The sequence below is a fragment of the Microtus oregoni genome, unplaced genomic scaffold (genome assembly GCF_018167655.1).
Source record: "Microtus oregoni isolate MIOR12 unplaced genomic scaffold, Mior012 000023F_ref0000262, whole genome shotgun sequence".
NCBI classification, from domain to species: Eukaryota; Metazoa; Chordata; class Mammalia; order Rodentia; family Cricetidae; genus Microtus; species Microtus oregoni.
In genome coordinates this window covers 15,202,542-15,212,147 of record NW_024543082.1, presented here as the reverse complement: position 1 = coordinate 15,212,147, position 9,606 = coordinate 15,202,542, and the positions used below count along the sequence as shown (strand labels likewise).

The 9,606-nt window shown below is 38.4% G+C and overlaps 1 pseudogene; it reads left to right on the top strand.

Annotated features, from left to right (window-relative positions):
- Nucleotides 1-4,683: 4,683 nt before the first annotated feature.
- On the top strand, nt 4,684-5,585 carry LOC121461731 (annotated as a pseudogene).
- Nucleotides 5,586-9,606: the final 4,021 nt, after the last annotated feature.

Below are 9,606 nucleotides of genomic sequence, written 5' to 3'. Positions count from 1 at the left end.
CTCTTAGGGTCCTCATTGTTGTCGGATTCACTGAACATAGCGGACAATGAGGACAACTGAGAACTCAAGAACAATGGCAATGGGTTTCTGATCCTACTGCACGTACTGGCTTTGTGGGAGCCTAGGCTGTTTGGATGCTCACCTTACTAGACCTGGATGGAGGTGGGCGGTCCTTGGACTTCCCACAGGTCAGGGAACCCTGATTGCTCTTTGGGCTGATGAGGAAGGGGGACTTGATGGGGGAGGGGGAGGGAAATGGGAGGCGGTGGCGGGGAGGAGGCAGAAATCTTAAATAAATAAACAAACAAACAAACAAATAAATAAATAAATAAAAAGAAATTTGTGGGCAAATGGATGGATCTAGAAAACATCATATTGAGTGAGGTAACCTAGACCCAGAAAGACAAATATCGTATATACTCACTCATAAGTGACTTTTAGACATAAAGCAAAGAAAAACCAGTCTACAATTCACAATCTCAGAGAAGATAGACAACAAGGAGGACCCTAAGAGTGGGGTTTTTCTTAACCACACATTTAAAAGTATGCTTTTATTCAAATAGTTTGCATGTATATTTTAAGATGATTATGTGGATTTTCTTCTTCATTCTGTGGATATAGCAAATCATCTTTTGGGAAAAAAATGTTGGCAATGCTCATCTTGTAAGAGTACTTGCTGTGTGAACTTGATGACTTGAGTCTTATCCCCAGAACCCATAGTGGCCAGAGAGAAAAGTGACTCCCCAGAGTTGTTCTCTAAACTTGGTCTACGTGGTAGATGCCTGGAATTGGACTTTCCTACAAACTAATATTAATAAAATAATGTTTTAAGATGTTGAGAATTCTGATGTAGAAGGGATATGCCTCTAGGTGGGACCTATCTGTAATAAGTAAAAACTAGCATCAAGTTGAATGAGGAAAATGGAAGGATTCCTAAGATCTAGAACAAGACAAAAGTCCTCACTTTTACTACAGCATTCACTATCATTTTGGAGTTAAAACTTGAACTATCAGGTAAGAGAAAGAAACAAGACTTTTAAGTTAACAAGGTGATGTCAAACCTTCACTGCAGGCGAGATGATCTCTACTCAGGAAACCCCAAGATTTCCACCAAACTCTAGTAGAACTAATAAATGCACCAACTTTGCCAGACACAAAGCCAACATATAAAACCAGCAGTGTTGCCATAGGAAACTAGTGAGTTATCTGGAAGAGAAACCAAGAAACCAAGCACAGCTACAAAGCTACAAAGAGAGATAGACTACCCAGGAGAAATTAGATTAGAAGAAGTTATAAAACACTGATGAAAGAAATTGAATAGGCAAAAGATGGAGGTAATATAAACATTAACAGACTAGTAGACTCCATAAAGGTAAAATGTCAGCACTATTGACAGAATCTAAAGATTCAATATTATCTACCTCAAAGTACCAATGGCGTTCATTATAGAAACAAGAAAGACAATTAGAAAATTAGCTAGAACACCCCTGTCCTTCCACCGCCCCCAACAAAACATAAACAGCTGATGATATCTTACATAAAAGAACAAAGTTAGAGACAAGCATGTTGGTAGACATCTAAAATTAAAACATTAGAGAGGTTGAGGAGGGAGGGTTGCCTTAGTTTAAAACCAACCTGGCCTAGAGAGTGAGGCACTGACTCCAAATAAAAAAAAAGAAGTGAGTGAGAGAAAGAGAAAGAGAGAGAGAGAGATATTAAAAAAATGTATTTTTAGCTTCAAATGTATGACAAAGCCATACTCATAATCTTGGGTTCTATGAAAAGATTAACAAATTTGAAAATTACAATGAAAAGAAAAAAAGAGAGAGATGGAGAGGGGAGTCTATAGATAGGTATGAAATAGTGAAAGTATTAATTTTAAAAAGGAACAATAGAATAAAGAAAAAGAAAAACAGAAGATTTAAATTAATAGAATTGGAAATGAAAAGGGCATGTCAGAACAGATTCAAAGGGAACGAAGAAAATACTTTGAAAAACTTTCTGTTTCTTTTTTTTAAATCATATATAGATTACATATATTTAACATATAAGCCTAAAATTCTACTACTATATTTCAATCAATGGAATATAAATATATACCACACCAAAACCTCCAAATTAATTTTCCTAACAATATAATTCACAAACATGAAGAACATTAGAGGAATTTATCAAAAAGAGATTACTCCTATAAATTACAAATGAATAAAATTGTATCTATGAAGAGAAAGAGATTATAAATATGTTGTTTAAGACTTGTGAATTTCAAATCCTTACATAGAGAACAGGGAACTAGATGTAAAGATTTAAAATTTAAGTGGATTTTTTTTTTAGAGAAAACTCATAAAAACAGGTAAAGAACTGCATTTGCCTAGGTCTGAAAGCAAGAGTTTGGATGGAAAATAGACATATAAGAAAATGTTGGGGTGATCATAACCACTTGGAATTTCATCATGGTTTGTGGCTAATAGCATCATAATATTGAAATATATTAGGCAATACACTTTCTGTCTATAAATAATAATTCTAAATAGCTTAAATGTTTCAACATGTTAGAAAATCTGGAAGAAATGGATACATTCTTAAACGCATATGACTTTCTGAAGATAGAAATCCAGAGGATAGAAGCAATATAAGCAGAGCCATGACAAGCAACGAGGCTGAAGCAGTAATTAAGTCTTCCATGAGGAAAAGCCTAGGGCTTAATGAATTTGCTGCAGAATTCTACCAGATTTCAAGGAAGATCCGATTCTAAGAAATTGAAAAACAACGAACAGTATCAAACTCATTCTACAAGCCCAGTATATCCTTGATACACCTTGATACCCAAACTTCATAAATATACAACAAAAAAGAAAACTGCAGAATAATCTCTCTGATAGATATAAATTATCAACCAAAACTGAAAAGTCAAGTTCAAAATCACATTAAGAAGCTCATACACCTAAACAACTTGGTTTTTTTTTTCAGGGATGCAAGGTTAATATAATGTTCACAAATTAATAAAGGAAATAAATTACATGAATAAAATTAAATAAAGAAATCACTAAGCCATCTCTATAGATGCAGAAAAGTCGTTTGACAAACAAAGTTCATGTACCTTCATGAGAAAAGTTCCAAAGAAGTTAGGAATAGAAGGATTATACCATCACACAATAAAGGCTATATAGGGAAAACCTATAGACAATATTATATTAAGTGGTATAAAACTGAAAGCTAATGAAATTATTTAAATAGGTGAAAGTAGAATTACCACTTTCCCCAATGATACCGCCTGTGAGTGTGTATCCAAGGGAGTCAGCATCCTGTCTCAGAGGTGCTTGCACATGCACGGTTAATATTGCTCTCACAATAGTGAGGAAGCCTGGAAGTCCACCAACTGGTGAATGGATAAAGAAAATGTCAAGCATATATACAATGAAATTTTTATTCAGCCATAAAGAAAAACAAGATTGTGTAATTTGCAGAAAACTTAACATTTTATTAAGTGAGGTAACTCAAGCTTAGAAAGACCAACATCACATGTTCTCTCTGAATCACAGATCCTAGGTTCTGTTAACTATATGCATCAACATGGGAATAATGTGGGTAACATTACAATGTGGGTAACAGTCAAAACCCTGGAAAGGAGCCATGAGACTAGGAAGCCTAGGCTGTTTGGATGCTCACCTTACTAGACCTGGAAGGAGGTGGGAGGTCCTTGGAATTCCTACAGGACAGGGAACCCTGACTGCTCTTCGGGCTGATGAGGGAGGGGGAGTTGATTGGGGGAGGGGGAGGGAAGTGGGAGGCAGTGGCGGGGAGGAGACAGAAATCTTTAATAAATAAATATAAATAAATAATAAAAATAAACATTATACACCTTAAACACACCTCACAACACAACTTGGTGCCATATTTATGTACTCCATCAGTTTAATTTAACTTAAGGATGAATAAGTAAAATAAGAGCACAGCTTTTGCATTCTTCTACTCTATGTTCATTGTGCCCCATCCTTACATCATTCCGTGTGCTTGTTCCTTAATTATGCATCTCCACTTCTTTCTATAGAATTCTTGCATTTCTGTTTATCAAGGTACCTCCAGCACTTTCCATCTGCCACACAGTAGATACTCACCAGATATATGATAAGCAAAACTTGCCTATGATCACACATTGACAAAATGACAGAGCGAAACAGATCCTCTTGCTCTTCTCCGGGATCCCAATTTCCTGCCATCTGTCCCCTCATTATGTCACACAAGTCTGAACGGCAAAAATATTTTTCTATTATCCTTCAAACTAATTTCCAGAGAACCCCAAATAATCCAACTAGTACTGCTACTTAAAATGATTTCTAAATTGGCTTTTAAACAGTTTTTTATCACATAAGAAAGTCATCATGTTATATTATCATCCAAGATGCTCTTTTTGCTGTTTTGATGATGCATTTTCTCACCAAAATGTCACTTTTTTTGTCTGGTCACATAACTTGACTGCAGATGATCTCTGACTATTTAAAGAAATCAAATCACAATCTATTCTTAAAAATAGAATGGTAAGGCTGGAGAGATGCTTCAAAGGTTAAGAGTATTTATTGTGGCCTCATTGAGTTACTTACCTCGACTCTTAGCTGTCAGGAACAGTAACCGGGACCTGGGGGCTGCTCTGTCACCTCGCCTTCTAACCTCACTGTAGCTACTATGCGTGAGTGCATCTCCATCCATGTTGGCCAGGTTGATGTCCAGACGGACAATGCCTACTGGGAACTCTACTTCCTGGAACATGGCATCTGACCTGATGGACAGATGCCAAGTGACAAGACAATTGAGGGAGGAGATGTCTTCTTCATCTTCAGTGAGACAGATGCTGACAAGCCTGTGCCCCAGGCAGTGTTCGTAGACCAGGAAACCACAGTTATTGATGAGTTTGCACTGGTACCTACCGCCAGCTCTTCCATCCTGAACAGCTCATCATAGGCAAGGAAGATGCTGCTAATAATGATGCCCATGGCCACTACACCATTTGTCAAGAAGGTCATTGACCTTGTCTCCAATAGAATTCGCAAACTGGCAGACCAGTACCCAGGCCTTCAGGACTTCTTGTTTTTCCACAGCTTTGGCAGGGGTACTGGCTCTGGGTTCATCTCCCTGCTGATGAAGAGGCTCTCTGTTGATTACGGAAAGAAGTCCAAGCTGGAGTTCTCCATCTACCCAACCCCCAAGTTTCCACCACTGTGGTTGAGCCCTACAATTCCATCCTCACCACCCACACCACCATGGAGGACTCTGATTTTGTCATCATGGTAGACAATTAGGTCATCTATGACATCTCTTGTAGAAACCTTGATATTGAGCACCCCACCTACACTAACCTTAACTGTCTTGTTAGTCACATTGGGTCTTCCGTTGCTGCTCTCTCAGATTTGATGGAGCCCTGAATGTTGACCTGACAGAATTCCAGACCAACCTGGTGCCCTACCCTCACATCCACCTTCCTCTGGCCACCTATGCCTCTGTCATCAATGCTGAAAAAGCCTACAATGAGCAGCTTTCTGTAGCAAAGATCACCAATGCCTGCTTCGAGCCAGCCAACCAGATGGTGAAATGTGACCTTCAGCATGGTAAATACATGGCTTGCTGCCTGCTGTAGCATGGTGATGTGGTTCCCAAAGATGTCAGTGTTGCCCTTGCCACCAACAAGACCAAGTGCAGCATCCAGTTTGTAGACTGGTGTCCTACTGCTTTAAGGTTGGCATTAATTACCAGTCTCCCACTGTGGTACCTGGTGGAGACCTAGCCAAGGTTCAGAGACCTGTTTGCTTGCTGAGTAACTTCACAGCCATTGCTGAGGCCTGGGCTCGCCTAGATCACAAGTTTGATCTGATGTATGCTACACATGCCTTTGTGTACTGGTATGTGGCTGAGGGTATGGAGGAGGGGGAGTTCTCTAATGCCCGTGAAGACATGGCTGCCCTAGAAAAGGATTATAAGGAGGTTGGTGTGGATTCTGTTGAAGGAGAAGATGAGGAAGAGGAGAGAAATACTAATCTGTTCTTTCAGCCCCTGGATCATGTCAAACTCCCAGAACCTCAGCTTCAACATTAGCGGGCAGCCACTGATGCTGTCATATTAACATCATTCTGTGATCATGTCTTTTCTTTTTCCATGAGTCCCTGTATGGTTAGTTCCACGATGTCCCAAAGTAAAAGCTTTTTTTTTTTTAATTCTTATTTTACTTGCAGAAGACTCAGATTTGATTCCCAGGACTCGCTGTTGTGTCAGAGGCTCAGAGCTGTCTTTAATTTGGGGATATCTGAGCCAGACTTTTGGCTTCTGGCTTCTGTGGGCACCTACACCCATATGCGTGTTTATGTACACACATATGTACACACAAACACACATAATTGAATAAACGAAACTAAAAAGGAATGACTTGTTACCATCAAATAAAGAATAAAGATAAGAAACTCATTCATTAATATGAAGGAGAATCATTGACTTGAGTGTGTGTACGTGTGTGTGTGTTTTAATCTGTCACAAAACTAAATTCCTATGCCAGCAATGTTGCATAATTACTCCATTTAAGTGTTTTGCTGGTGTATTTATATAAATTATCTGACTAAATTTGCATGTAAAATTTGTTCTGAGAAAAAATTATAACACGATTAAATTGAACTTAAGCCAGTGTACGATTAGTACAATTAACCATAAAGGCATAGGCAGATTTGTCAGCAAAATACCAATACTTCAAAGATCAAAAGGGCAGAAAATTTACAAAGAAAAAAAATAAAACTGATCTTCAAGGCCATGGACATTAGACAAACAACACAAATTAAAACATAATAATAATTTTACATGTCAAATTTAATGTTAAAAATAAGATTTGACATTGGAGGAAGTGGGAAAGCAGATGTAAGAAATTCTTCATATCAGTTGTTCAGTTTCCGTAAGTCTAACATTAGTTTTAAATGTTAAATGAAAGAGTGAGCACTTTGTTTAGCTTTTACTGTCTCCTTAGCTTGCTCCACATCGCTGTTTCACACATGATTATTGTCATAATTGGTCTTGGCATCTGGCATTTGCATCTTCATCATGATTATCTTGGCTAGTCCTGATCCTTCGTGTTTCTATAGACAATGTAAAATCAATTTGTCAATTTCCACAAAATTGCTTCTGGGATTTTCTGCTAGAACTCCACTGGATCGTCGATTAGCTTGAGAGAACTAGTCATGAAAGATGAACACTGCAGCAACAAAGTGCTGCCTACACGGCCCAGTGCTAAGTTCCAGGAGTGCACTCCTGCCCAGTCAGCACTAACGAGTGAGTAACACTGATCAGGGTTGGGATTTATTCTGATACATGTGCCGTGTTTGGAATATCCTTTTTGACAATAAAATGATCTGCTGTAGAAATGAAACTCATGGGAATTTTCCCAGTTTTGCAGAATTCATTGGTGGCTGTACTTCTACCAGCTCAGAACTCCAGGACAGGAATGCATTTAAGTGGAGTGCTTGACAGCATGGAGCTCAAAACAACGTTAAGGAGAAATGAAAAAAAGATCTACTCACTTATATAACGGTGTGTTGACAGCTAGACACCAGGACTCATGCAAGAGATGATATTGTACCTCTCTGGATCTCCAAACTCTATATGCCTCCCTGCATATTGACCATATTTTCTTCCAAGTCTTCCCTGAGGTACAAATGAGTCTAATACATTCAATTCTTCATTTAAAAAGAAGAGACCCCCCCCCTTTCCCCACCTCTCCTGCACTGAAGCTGAAGGAAGATTGCTTGTCCTGCTGGGCCTTGGCTGCACAAGTCACTGTGGTCAGCAGGACAGATGGCACAGATAGCTTTGCCCACATATCCACCCTACTTAACTTTGGGTATATTCTGAAGCTGGAGGCAGACCGCTGAGAACCATTGACCTCACCTACATCTTAAGAATGGGTGTCTCACACGTGAGATGAGTTCTCATTCTTGAAAGGGGCAGGGGTAGGAAGTCATCAGATAGAAATGGCTCATGTCACTGGAGTTACACAATCTGGGGCCTCGTTTCTCATCTGTGATAATGGGCCAGGCAATGGTGGGCAGAGGCAATGGACCTTACACTAAACACAACAGAAGAAAAAAGCTTGCAGAACCTAGGTAACTTTTAAGCATTATTAGAAAAATATTTTCAACTGTGTGATATAATGTGCTGTAGAAGTTATTTCCTGGAATTGTTGGCTAATATTTGTACATATACAAATAAAAATGGTAAATATTTGAATTATGTATTATGATGATTCGATGCACAAATACATTATTAAATGATAATCACATTCAAGTTAATTAAGTATCTATCACTTTACATAGTCATAAGATCAACTGCTAGCCATTTTCACCACAGAATGCTGTATTATTAACTACAATCATATGCTGCAAAATAGAGCTTAAGAATTCATTCATATTATAACAAAGTTCCTACCCTTTAACCAATATCTGTGCAACCCACTCCACCACGGAGTTTTTAACAACAAGCTTGTAATTATGTTTTCATAGAATTGATATTTTTGCATTTCATACTTAAGGAAGCTCTGCAGTATTTGTGTTTTTGTGACTGGTTTAATTTGTTTAGTGTTATACTATGTAAACATTAAAAAAAACAGTAAAACTCAACATATTTCCAAACAGAGACCTGGGCAAAGACATGAACAGAGCACATCACTAGACAAGATGAACAAAGCAGTCAATGTCATCACATGCCAGGAAATGAAAATTCAAAACCAGATGAAGAAGTTGCATGGCCATGGAAATGGCTGGAATGGAAAAGAATGAGAGCAGCAGGGCTGCGGAGATACTGGATCCCTGATGGGTGTGATGCAGTGGGAATGTGAGTGCCCATATGGAAAGCAGGAGGGAAGTTTCTTTAGAAAATAAGATAGAAGAAAACAATAGCAACAACGACAACACCAGAAAGAGCAGCAACAATGAAACCCTTCAGTATGTCTCTAGTCATGGTGGCACATGCCTGTAATTACAGAATTGGGGAAGTTGAGGCAGTAGGTTCATGAACTAGGGGGCCACCCTGAGGTACCTAGTAAGCTGGAGGCCACTTTAGGAAATTAACTAAGACCTATGTACTCTTTAACAAGGGGTATGGATGTGTCTCAATGGTAGAGCCTTGCCTGGTATGCACAAGTCCCGGTTTCCAGCTCCTATACCAATAGAAACAAAACAAATGAAATAACCCTAAGCACGCAATTACCTTATCACTAAGCAATGACTTCATGGGATTTCATAGCCCCACTATTTATAAATAACAAAAAATTGGAAAAACATGGATGTCTTTGAATGATTCTGCTTGAATGAAGGAGCAAACTGTGGTAGATTCACTTTATGAAACACTACACAGGCATTAAAACCTGCTGTGGGAACTCCTTTAAAACCAACTACTGATGTGTGCAATAATCTCTAAGGAATCATTCTGAGTTTTAAAATAAAGTTACAAATGGTTAAACATTTGTGGTTTTATTTATATAATGTCCTTCAAATGTTAAAATTATAGGTTGGAGGCCACTTGTTTGTTTCCTGGCTGCCCAGACTCTGGAAATAACCACACAGAAACTATTAATTAAAT